This window comes from Podarcis erhardii (assembly GCF_964252035.2).
Source record: "Podarcis erhardii genome assembly, chromosome: 5".
Classification (NCBI taxonomy): Eukaryota; Metazoa; Chordata; class Lepidosauria; order Squamata; family Lacertidae; genus Podarcis; species Podarcis erhardii.
In genome coordinates this window covers 52,376,497-52,387,236 of record NC_138509.1, presented here as the reverse complement: position 1 = coordinate 52,387,236, position 10,740 = coordinate 52,376,497, and the positions used below count along the sequence as shown (strand labels likewise).

General features: G+C 43.0%; 1 pseudogene across 1 annotated transcript in view; it reads left to right on the top strand.

Annotated features, from left to right (window-relative positions):
• Nucleotides 1–3,701: 3,701 nt before the first annotated feature.
• The window catches only part of LOC309342770 (junctional adhesion molecule A pseudogene), a 51,205-nt pseudogene continuing 44,166 nt past the window's right edge, over nt 3,702–10,740 (top strand). The window contains exon 1 of the transcript in view: nt 3,702–4,574. The product of the transcript in view is annotated as a junctional adhesion molecule A pseudogene (transcript). The remainder of the gene's footprint in view (nt 4,575–10,740) is intronic.

Sequence of the window (10,740 nt, the reverse complement as noted above, 5' to 3'; positions counted from 1 at the left end):
GAAAGCTCCCATTTTCTATTTGGAGAGACATCTGAGTGTCATGGAGCAGCAACTGTTTTGAACCTCTTGGGGCATCAAACTCTCTGCTCCACTCCCTCTGGGCACCTTTTCCAGTGGGAAATTGTCATCCAAAAGACACCTGTGAAGTCTTCCAGTTCCTGGTAGGAAGGGTGCCTGGAACGAAAAGGACTTTCTACCACTTCACTTATTATGCTACTGCCGTACACAGAGACTGGGGGTGGGGAGCCTCCATCCTATGGACCAAATTTGGCCCTCGAGACTGTTTTCTTTAAACCATAGTCACTTGCCCCACACTGCATGTCATATACGACACCAGATATGAGGCAGGTAGAGATGCAATTTATTGACTGCTCACAAAGCTAATCCCTAAGGCGAGCCTTGAAGTCACTGCCCATCAGCTGCCTATAGACTTTTCTGCTGAATATGTGAGGTCTGGAGGACAAGGTCAACAATGATGGTGATGATGGAGTGTCCCCTCCCACCCGATGCATTCCTAGCTCTGTGGAGGGAAATTTATGAAGGAAACTAGAGCTAAATAGATGTGTAACTGACCAGACAGCAGGCAGATCCATGCCATATATTTAAAGACCATACAATGCATATTTAAAGCACATGACCTAGTGATCTCCTGTGTTCAGTTAGAAGCCTGTAACCATCATAAAGGTCTCCCTGACACAACATTATTACTAGTATTATGGAGGGGGGGAAATCTCTATACCATTTTTCATGTCAAGACAAAATACCAAAGTGGTTCACAAATAACAACCATCTGCAAACATAATCTTTTCATTCAGCAGTTTAATTGCTGGACAGTTACCTCCACCAGGAATTCTCCGCAGCGCTAATAGCTAAACATTTGATATTCTTCAGCTCTGAAAAGGAGACAGAAATACTATAGCACTAACAGAGTAAAACAGCAGTATAAATGATCTGAGGATTTACTGTGCTTGTCAATCAAAGGGAGAAAAACATCTTAAACTTCAGATCAATATAGTCTTTGTTCTTGAACCTTTTGCCCACCTAATATAACCATGAAGTGGGCTCTTTTCTTCTCTTTGCAACAATCTGCCTCTCCTGTCTCATTCCTTGAAATATCCCACTAGTCCTCCCTCTTCCCCTTTTTCTTTTTCTCCCCCCACTTCTGTTCTTCTTTCTTTTCCTAAAACTCACTCAGTTAATTCAACACCCTTTGAAGAGCCATTGATTTTGTTTCCTCAGTGAAGATGAAAAAGAGGGGCTTCAAACATCATACAGTGGTACCTCAGGTTAAGTACTTAATTCATTCCGGAGGTCCGTACTTAACCTGAAACTGTTCTGAACCTGAAGCACCACTTTAGCTAATGGGGCCTCCTGCTGCTGCCGTGCTGCCGGAGCACAATTTCTGTTCTCATCCTGAAGCAAAGTTCTTAACCTGAAGTACTATTTCGGGGTTAGCGGAGTCTGTAACCTGAAGCGTATGTAACCTGAAGCGTATGTAATCCGAGATACCACTGTACTGGGGGAAAGTATAATAAATATTTAAATTAAAGGTCAGAGGAGGCATACATCATTCATTTTGAAAACCAGGCACAAATTTTTCAGGCCACTTCATCCTGACACATGTTAAATGAAAATTAACAAGGGAATCAAACTCCACTGTTGTAAATTCTCTCCCTGGCCACAAAGAACTTGCTCTAGTTACAAATTTTAGCCTCAAACTTTGAAAACATCAACCTATTTTATTTTATTTTTAAAGGACTATAATAAAACATAAGTATTACTATTTTCAATGGCCATTGAGCCTGTCACTCTAGGTTCCCTTCGCTGTGATGTCTGACTCTTAACAACGCCCTACTTTCCCCTTAAAGTCTCATCTTCCCATTTGTCTCCCACACAGGTCTTTATAACTTAATAAGGAACAGACATACCTTACTGAAGAGAAAAGTCGGAAAAAGAAAATTCAATAGAGCTGTGTGTATTGTGGGCGGGAGGTGGGGAGGGGGGAGAAATGAAGGAAGTGTCTCAACTTACATTAAGAATCAAAACTACAAAATATTATAAAATAAAGCATAACCTACTTTGTATTTTGGAAAGTTGTTTTGCTGTTTGCTATGAATTTCTTTTCTTTCTTTCTTCTATTTGCTATGTATTTAAAGACCTCTTAAGATATTGTAACCAGATTTTGGACAATGGTTCCTGACAGTGCTTTTTTTTCTGGGGGTACTCAAGAATACGCAGTACCGGCACCTGCATTTTCCCTTTTCCCGCATAATTAAAAGAATTATGCAACAGACTGTAAATTAAATATTAAAATAGTGTTTACTCATATAAAGTCTTTCACTTGATTCTAGCAGTAACAGAAACAAAAACATGGCTGGCAAATTCTACTTCTGGATTATGAAATACTTCAAAATGAAGTCTCTGCTTGAAGCAGAGACCAGACAGATGTCTATCTGGCTGAGAAGCATGGTAGAAGGGAAACTAAGTTCTGAGGCAGCAGGAAGTAGAAAGGTTTAAGCTCGTTTGTCTTTTTCCCACCAGAGAACTCAAATGAAGTGACATCAAACAGTGCCCTCTCTACTAATCAGGAACTCTATGTTTCTTAACCCCTTCAAAGCATGCAAATTTATTTGGGCAGCAAATTCCCACAATCATTAACCCGCATAGGATATTTGTGGCTTTGGGGGCATTTCTCTCCATCTCCCTCCCCCTTCATCTCACTTCTTTTAATTGCTGGAGGTGGGGAGAGAGCTGTGTAAACTATATAAATTTTAGAGTTTGAAAAAAAGGTTTTGAAAAGGGTAGGCATACATTTTAGACATGGATTATAAAAATTGGCAGCCAGGTAGACGTGCCCCTTGGGTATTGCCTGACAGATATCCACAAGGTTTTATTCTGAGGAACATTTAAATGTCTCCAGGATGATGATATTGAGTCAAAAGAAGGCATTCACAGACCTTTATCATATCAGAACCTATTAATGGATCTGCATCAAAGTTGACTTGAAGAAAGCTTTGTACAAGTCGCACATTAAAACAATGTTAATGGTCATCCTTTAAAATAACACTCGCTGAGAGACTTTTGCTTCCAGCACTCATAAAAAATGATTGTTTTATCACCTATTTATTATGCAGCAAAAATATAGAAAAGAAACTCCAAGTGCTAGGAGCAATAGAAAAACAAATACAAATGAGCATTTGCCTTCCGTGAAGCCATTTATAATTCCTATCATATTTATCAGTTCTAGTGTCATCAAAGGCACTTGCAGAAGTTGGCACACTTTAGTCAAGCCTTCATTCTACAGATATTAAAAAGGAGGGATGGTAAACGGGGAAACGTTACCAAACAGATTTTATTTTATTTTAAAAAGATCTTTGCTGGTATAAATTATGGGCTGTATGCAATGTTAGTCATACTCAGAGAAGACCCTTTGAAATTAATGAACATTAGAACTTGGATCCATTCATTTCAATGGATTTACTCATGTGTGGTTTGACAGACTAGGAAGCTGAGTGGATAAAGGGAGTAGCAAAGTTGATGGGGGAAGATACGGCAACAAAGCACACACACAATCTAACAAATCATGGTTTCTTTTATCATAAATGTAACATTTGTGAGTGGCTGTGTCTCTCCTAGCCCTGCAGTTCTCTGATTCAGTATACACAAGGAGAAACTCTCTATCATCAACCATGTAGGCTGTGCTCCGGCCTTGCTCAGTCGGTTTGTACGGCGGAGGAGGCAATGGCGGTGGCGGCGGTGGGCTGGCTTTGGTGGGGCTGCTTCTGCACCGGGCTGTGGTCCTTGATATCAGGCCAGTCGAGCCAGGAGACGCTCGTTCAAGTTCCCGAGAACAGTGAAGCACAACTGCCTTGCAAGGCATACCAGGGCTCCCCAAGGTGTGTGGAGTGGAAATTCCAGGGGGATGGCTCCACAACACTGTTCTATTTTGACGGTCACTTCACAGACCCCTACAAGGATCGCGTCGTGTTCCATCCCAATGAACTCTTTTTCAAATCGGTGATTCGGAAAGACACGGACCTGTACATCTGCGAGGTGGTTGACACTTCAGAGGGCTATCGGCATTCCTCTGTGCGGCTCATTGTTCAAGTCCCGCCCTCGAAGCCCAAGGCCCAAGTGCCCTCTGTGGTCACCATTGGCACCAAAGCGGTTCTCACCTGTGTGGAAACAGATGGCTCCCCGCCTCCCACCTTCACCTGATTCAAAGACAACATCCCGATGCCCCAAGACCCCAAAACCAACTCCCTGTTCAGGAATTCATCCTACACGATGGACCCCAAGACAGGGCTTCTGTCTTTTGAGCCCGCGATGGCCTATGACGCTGGGGACTACTACTGCCAGGCAGACAACAAAGTCGGGGCCCCCCAGAAGTCCGACACGGTGTGCATGGAGACCAGTGAAGTCAACGTGGGCGGCATTGTTGCTGCTGTGGTGGTGCTTCTCATCGTCCTAGGCCTGGTGATCTTTGGGGTCTGGTTTGCCTACACCCGGGGCTTCTTCAGCAAAAGAGACACCACCAGCAATAAGAAGGTCATTTACAGCCAACCTTCTACCCGGTGGAACGCCCTCCCATCAGATGTCAAAGCGATAAACATCTACCTGACATTCAGAAGACATCTGAAGGCAGCCCTGTTCAGGGAAGTTTTTAATATGTGACATTTTAGTGTATCTTTCATCTTTGTTGGAAGCCGCCCAGAGTGGCTGGGGAAACCCAGCCAGATGGGCGGGGTACAAATAATAAATTATTATTATTATTATTATTATTATTATTATTATTATTATGGGAAATAAACAACTTGTACTGGAATTTTAGAATCTGCACAAATGTGCAAATGAATGTCAGGATGTACTGAGGCACGTCTGTGCATTCCTACATTTGGATCCGTGTTTGAAAAAAAACACAGGGTGATCAAAAAGAATGTAGGGAAAGGGCAACAGAAGCAACACTAAGATAACAGGGAAGAATGTCTGAGATGGTGGTATGAATATATCTAGGAGCTGGCAGACAATAACTAAACCTAACTGATGCCATATGAATCTCCTGAAGTCATGAGTCATCAGACAAAAAACAGCAACTGCATTTATTTGGGAGGATTTGTATTGCTATTATATCTAATACCTTTAAATCTTCTATATTCCTTCCAAGAACAAATCACCATCACCTCTGCCCCTGCAGAATTGTATTTAGGATAACACATTGCAAATATTACTAATCCTTGCCTGGTTTTCAAGATGTGGCAAAGGCAGCAGGAACAAAATGTTTATCTGTTACTACTTCAGGCTGAGTTTAGTCTCCATAAACTCAATGTCCCTTGGGCCTTGGGCTAGCATTTGTACATTTGGCAAACATGGGCACATGTTGGGTTTGGAGATTATCACAGCACAACAGTTCATCCTTTTTAATATGCCAATATCAGGCACCTAGCTGTATTGTCCCATGACCAGTCAATTCTGACAGTTGTTTTGTAACTGCTAAGGAGAGATCGATTTTTTTCCTTGTACCTCTTGAGAGAGGCAGTGTCAGGCAAAGCGTGTTCTCCTTCAGGGAGAGCACGTGTTGCGGTGGGGTCTACTGAGCCACCCCTTTGTTGCTGGGTAAGTTCTCCAAGATGGCTAGGGGGCATTGATTGGATTGCCGAGTTGCTGGGGCAAAAGTTATGTTGCTATTTTGGTGGGAGGGGAAAAAGGTTTAAATACTCTGCACGCAGCCTTGTACTTTCTCTTTTGCTGCGTGCAACGGATCACCCGCCCACCCGCCCTAGAATAAGGGGTTGTTGCATTGACCTTGCTATGCCTGTCATGGGGTCGTCTGCCTTTGAGCAGGGGCCTGGTAGGAATTTTTCCACCTGGCAAATTGGCTGGCTGGGTGGTTTTTGCCTACTGCGTAGCAAATCGTCACAACTTGTAAGGTTGTGGTTAGGCATTGGTTATAAATCTGGTGGAGGAGGGGTTTAGGATAGGCTGGGCCTACCCCTCCATGGAGGGGTTCAGGATAGGCTGGGCCTGCCCCTCCATGGTTGCTGCGGAAAGGGAATTCCGTTAAAGGAATCCTGGGGCTTGCCATCTTTTCGTCCAATCCCTGGAATGGGACTAGGGCCGGCAAGCCTTCGGGGAGCAGGCGGGTGAGAGTTGAGGGTCTGTGTCTCAGCTCCAATTCTTCCCCGACTTGCTTTCCCCCGCACTGTCTTTCGGTGGTGCCCGGAAGTCAGTTCTGTCCCCAGGCGGGGGGACAGATAGTCTTAACCAATGCCTAAACAACCACTCACAGTTTGTATTTTAATAAAGTTGTGGCCAAAATCATGCCAAAAATCTTAAACAAAAATTACGTGTCCGTTGTGAGTTATTTTGGGGGGTGGATTGGGGACCTCGACACGCAATGTGTTTGATTGGGGAAAGTTATTTTTAAAGCATTTGTAATAGCTTGATCTACACTGTTACAAGTGAAACCTGTCTTCCTCCTTATTACTTCTACACACACCAGAAAGTCCAATTCACAGGCTCCTGTGATGTGGTATCCAACATGCAAAAAAGTTCTACCAAAGAAATAAGTCTTACTGTGAGATTGCAATCTGCTTACTGTGAATGTAAGATCTGCCCAAAATTTATTCGACAAAAGAATTTTAGTATTTCTTAATGCTGATAGATGTCCCTTTTACAGATATGAAGACCTCTTTGGAACACTTAGAACGTAAAAGCACTATTAGAATTGGGGAGGGGGGAGGGACACAAAATCAGCAGGACTGGGCTATTACCATGAATTTCAATGGATTACTGTGTCTTTGGCTCACATGCTGTTTCAGCAAGTATGAATTAGGTAGGTTTCCATTAAAATGTGAACCAAATTTCTCCCTATCTCTACATAGAGGAAAATGTTTATCATAGTAGTACACCTCTGTTTCTTTCAGCAGCAAGTTCCTAAATCATTGCATGCAAGACATAGTACAGAAAGTTAAGTTTCCAAACATTGCATTGCATTGCAATTTGCCTACTTCAAGTACAGTAACATTCCAAACTCTCGCCTTAATCTGCCTTTTGATTTATGTTAAACCTCTAAAGTATTTCCTAAGCCTTAAAACTCATTTTGAAAAACTTACCATTCTTGAAGTGATAGGCAAAGTGCTGACAGTGGAATTAAAAAATATATTAGCCCCAGAAAGTAGTACAGTATAGTTGCACATATAAATAAACATGACAATATTAAAGCGTCCCCTAAAGGTATAATAATTGAAGTGTTTGTTCCTGGAACCTTATTACCTTTTGGCTGAATTTTGCTGCTATTTATGAAACACACAAAGCACCAACGTGAAGATTGCCAGTGCCTGGCAGAATGAGAGCATCATGTTTAATGCATTATTTTAAATTATATTTTGCTGCTCATTAAAAAGTTTTATTTTAAACAAGTACTCACAATCAGGATTGGATTTAATGACAAAACTCCTGTTTGCTTTAATAAGGTTATTAGAAACTGGCCTGGGGTTACTTAGGGATTAATTCGCAACTTCTTGTGCCTTTTAAACAATACTGTACAGTAATGCATTCTGAAGTTGTTTTAATTTGTATTTTGTGATCACAGAAATGGCTGTATAATTTTGTTGAGGGTCCAGAGTTGCTACAGACGGTCAAGCCAGGTGGATCCTTCTACCAATGGGTAACCGGGGTTACCCCCTGGACAGTTGGAAAGGTTTTGCTGTTAGAAAGGTTGGTTAGTGCCTGAAATGCCAAACTCCCAGCCAAGTGTTGGAAAAACAGGTAGGTGGCTGCAAAGGCAGCAAAGGAGTATGTGTGTCAATGTTAGCCATGCATGGATATTTTCCCTTTTAAGCAGTACCTCCAGGACAGTAATCCTGTTTCTTTAGGAGGTGTGGTAAGGCAGATATTGAACTTACATATGATATACTCCTGCTTTCTACATCTATACTGTTTGAGCAGAGCTTTCCAAACTGTGTGTACCAACACGTTAGTGTGTCGGCTGCGGTATGTAGGTATATCACGAAACCCGGGGCTGGAAAGGGGTTAGTTTCTACCTTTTTCCCCTGACAGGAACTCAAGGCAGCTTACAGCTAAAATTTTATTCTATTCCATTTATCTTTTGAAGGTGCTGTACATGATCCCTTCCCTCACACATTTTTTCTTTGCAATGATCGCGAGAGGCAGGTTAGTTTGAGAAGTTGTAATTGACTGGAGGTGGCAGTTGTATATGACATATATGTGTGTGGCGAGATAAAATGCAGGAGAAGATTCTTCATGTAGAATAAAAGGTACCCCTGACCGTTAGGTCCAGTCGCACACGACTCTGGGGTTGCAGCGCTCATCTCGCTCTATAGGCCGAGGGAGCTGATGTTTGTCCGCAGACAGCTTCTGGGTCATGTAGTCAGCATGACTAAGCCGCTTCTGGCGAACCAGAGAAGCACACGGAAATGCTGTTTACCTTCCCGCAGGAGTGGTACCTATTTATCTACTTCCACTTTGATGTGCTTCTGAACTGCTAGCTGGGCAGGAGCTGGGACTGAACAACGGGAGCTCACCCCATTGCGGGCATTCGAACCGCCAACCTTCTGATCAGCAAACCCAAGAGGCTCAGTGGTTTAGACCACAGCGCCACCCGCGTCCCTTCATGTAAAATAGAAGGCGCCTATTTTCACCTGAAGAACTTTGGAGGGTGTGCAACCTTAGCCTTAGTGGATAGTGCAGGTGATAGGGCCATGGCTCTATGTATTCAGCTTATTCCCCTTACTCACTGTACCCAGGTCTCTACAGCCACTGATGTCCTGGGCCTTAGCACAAGATGCTCAGACCAGGAGCAGAGGCCTCTGAGATATGGCAGGATAGGGCAAATGTCCTGATTCCCCCGTAGGCAAGATGGCCATGTATTAAATACTGTACACGTTAGAATGTTCTCCTGATTTGTCCTGAGCTGACAACAAGCCCCACTGTGATTGGCTACACTACAGAGTTCCTGTTATGAACTCTGTAAAGCAGCTGATCTCTGCCCAAAACAGGGCTTCCTGCAGTTGACTTGCACTTACAGCAAGCCCTACAGGGATCACCTCCTATACCATGGAACTTCCATCTGGGAACTCCATCATGTAACCTATTCCCTTCGCAAAGTGGGGCTAGCTCTAAGCTGATCACCAAGCCCAACAGGAAAACCCTTCCTTTGCCCATGTAGTTTGAAATCAAGCAATACGGGCAAAGGAAAATATTTCTGTTATGATGACATCAGATTATTAAGCACCAGGATGTAAAAAAATATATTTCACAGTGCAATGCAATGCTTTTCATGTCTACTCAGATGTAAACCCTGCTGAGTTAAATGGAACTCACTTCCATGTGTACTATATGTACAGCAGTATGCAGATACTGAGCAGTGACAAGATAGGAAAGGTGCATACAATGATCTTTCAAGACATCCTGGCAGCTGCAGAAAGAGCAAAAATGGCTGTGAACAAGCCTGGGCAAAGTGCAAAAGAACTGAAGGTGTAGGGCTTTCGCAGACCTTCTTGCAACCTTTGAAATTGTCATTTCCCCACTGAAAATTGAACATCACAAAATCTTGGCACAGCACTCCACTGAATGTCAAGCAGAAACTGCACTTGTATGCAACCTTGAAAGAGAATCATTGAAGGCAAACCAGCCTTCTGAAAGCCTGTATGCTGAGCCCAGGGGATTGGATGGGAAATAAATGTCAATAAGCAGATTAGTGCAACCGTGTTCCTACCCTTGGCTGGTAGCAGAAGGCAATAATGTTACCCCTGTTAAGTCAAACCCACATTTTCAACTTGCAAAACGCAAATTTTGGGGTTTACTTGTGTATTCTTCTCTTTTCACTTTAGTCAGTGATCTTTAATGTTCTTCTGCTTTGTTGCTAGGAAACCAGCAAACCAAAGTAGGAAGTACAGAGAATGAGCTATAAAACTAATAGCTGGTTGTAATTCTGTTTTCATATATAATCTATAGTCACAAGGTAATTTCGGCACTGACATTCATGAGTTTAGCAGAGCTACATCAAGGGTATTTTGACCTAGTAAGTCCTAATTGAAATCTCTAGAGACTGTACTCATTCAGATTTAAATACGTTACACCAGACATGAGAAAGTTTTTTCCTCCTGGGGGCCACATTCCTCTCTAGAAACCCTGGCGGGGGGAGGACATATGCCCATGGTGGGCAGCACCAGAGGCAAAAGTGAGCAGAAACTAAAAAGTTTTCACAAAAGAAGCCTGTTCTCAGCAAGGTAAAGAACTGGAGCTGTACGGATCCTGCTTTTCAGGCCCAAGACTTGGTCCCAATTCCTTTAGCTACCGCAGCCCTATTTGGTCAGTCAACCGCCCACACAACTGGAAACATATGAGGGGAGGATGGGGCTGTGGTTGTTGGTCTCACCCCTTCCATCTCACCCCTGTCACCCAGCCCACTGCCCTCCACCCACTAGAGGGGGAAAACTGGAAGTGGGGAGCCTGCTCTGCAAAAACACAGGCTTCCTTTGTGCTTTAGAGCCCGATGTGATCTGGGACTCAGCTATACAGCTGCAAGTAAAACGTTTTAAGTGTATTGTAAAGTGCAATATACAAATGTTACACTAGATGGCGACAGTGAGCTATGGCAAATTCAATATATTTTTCAAAACGTTTTTTAAAAAGCATTTTCACAGCTTTTTTTTTTAATGGGCACCTACACATTTTATTTGTCCATTTATGCATTAAGACATTTCTGTCTTGATCATC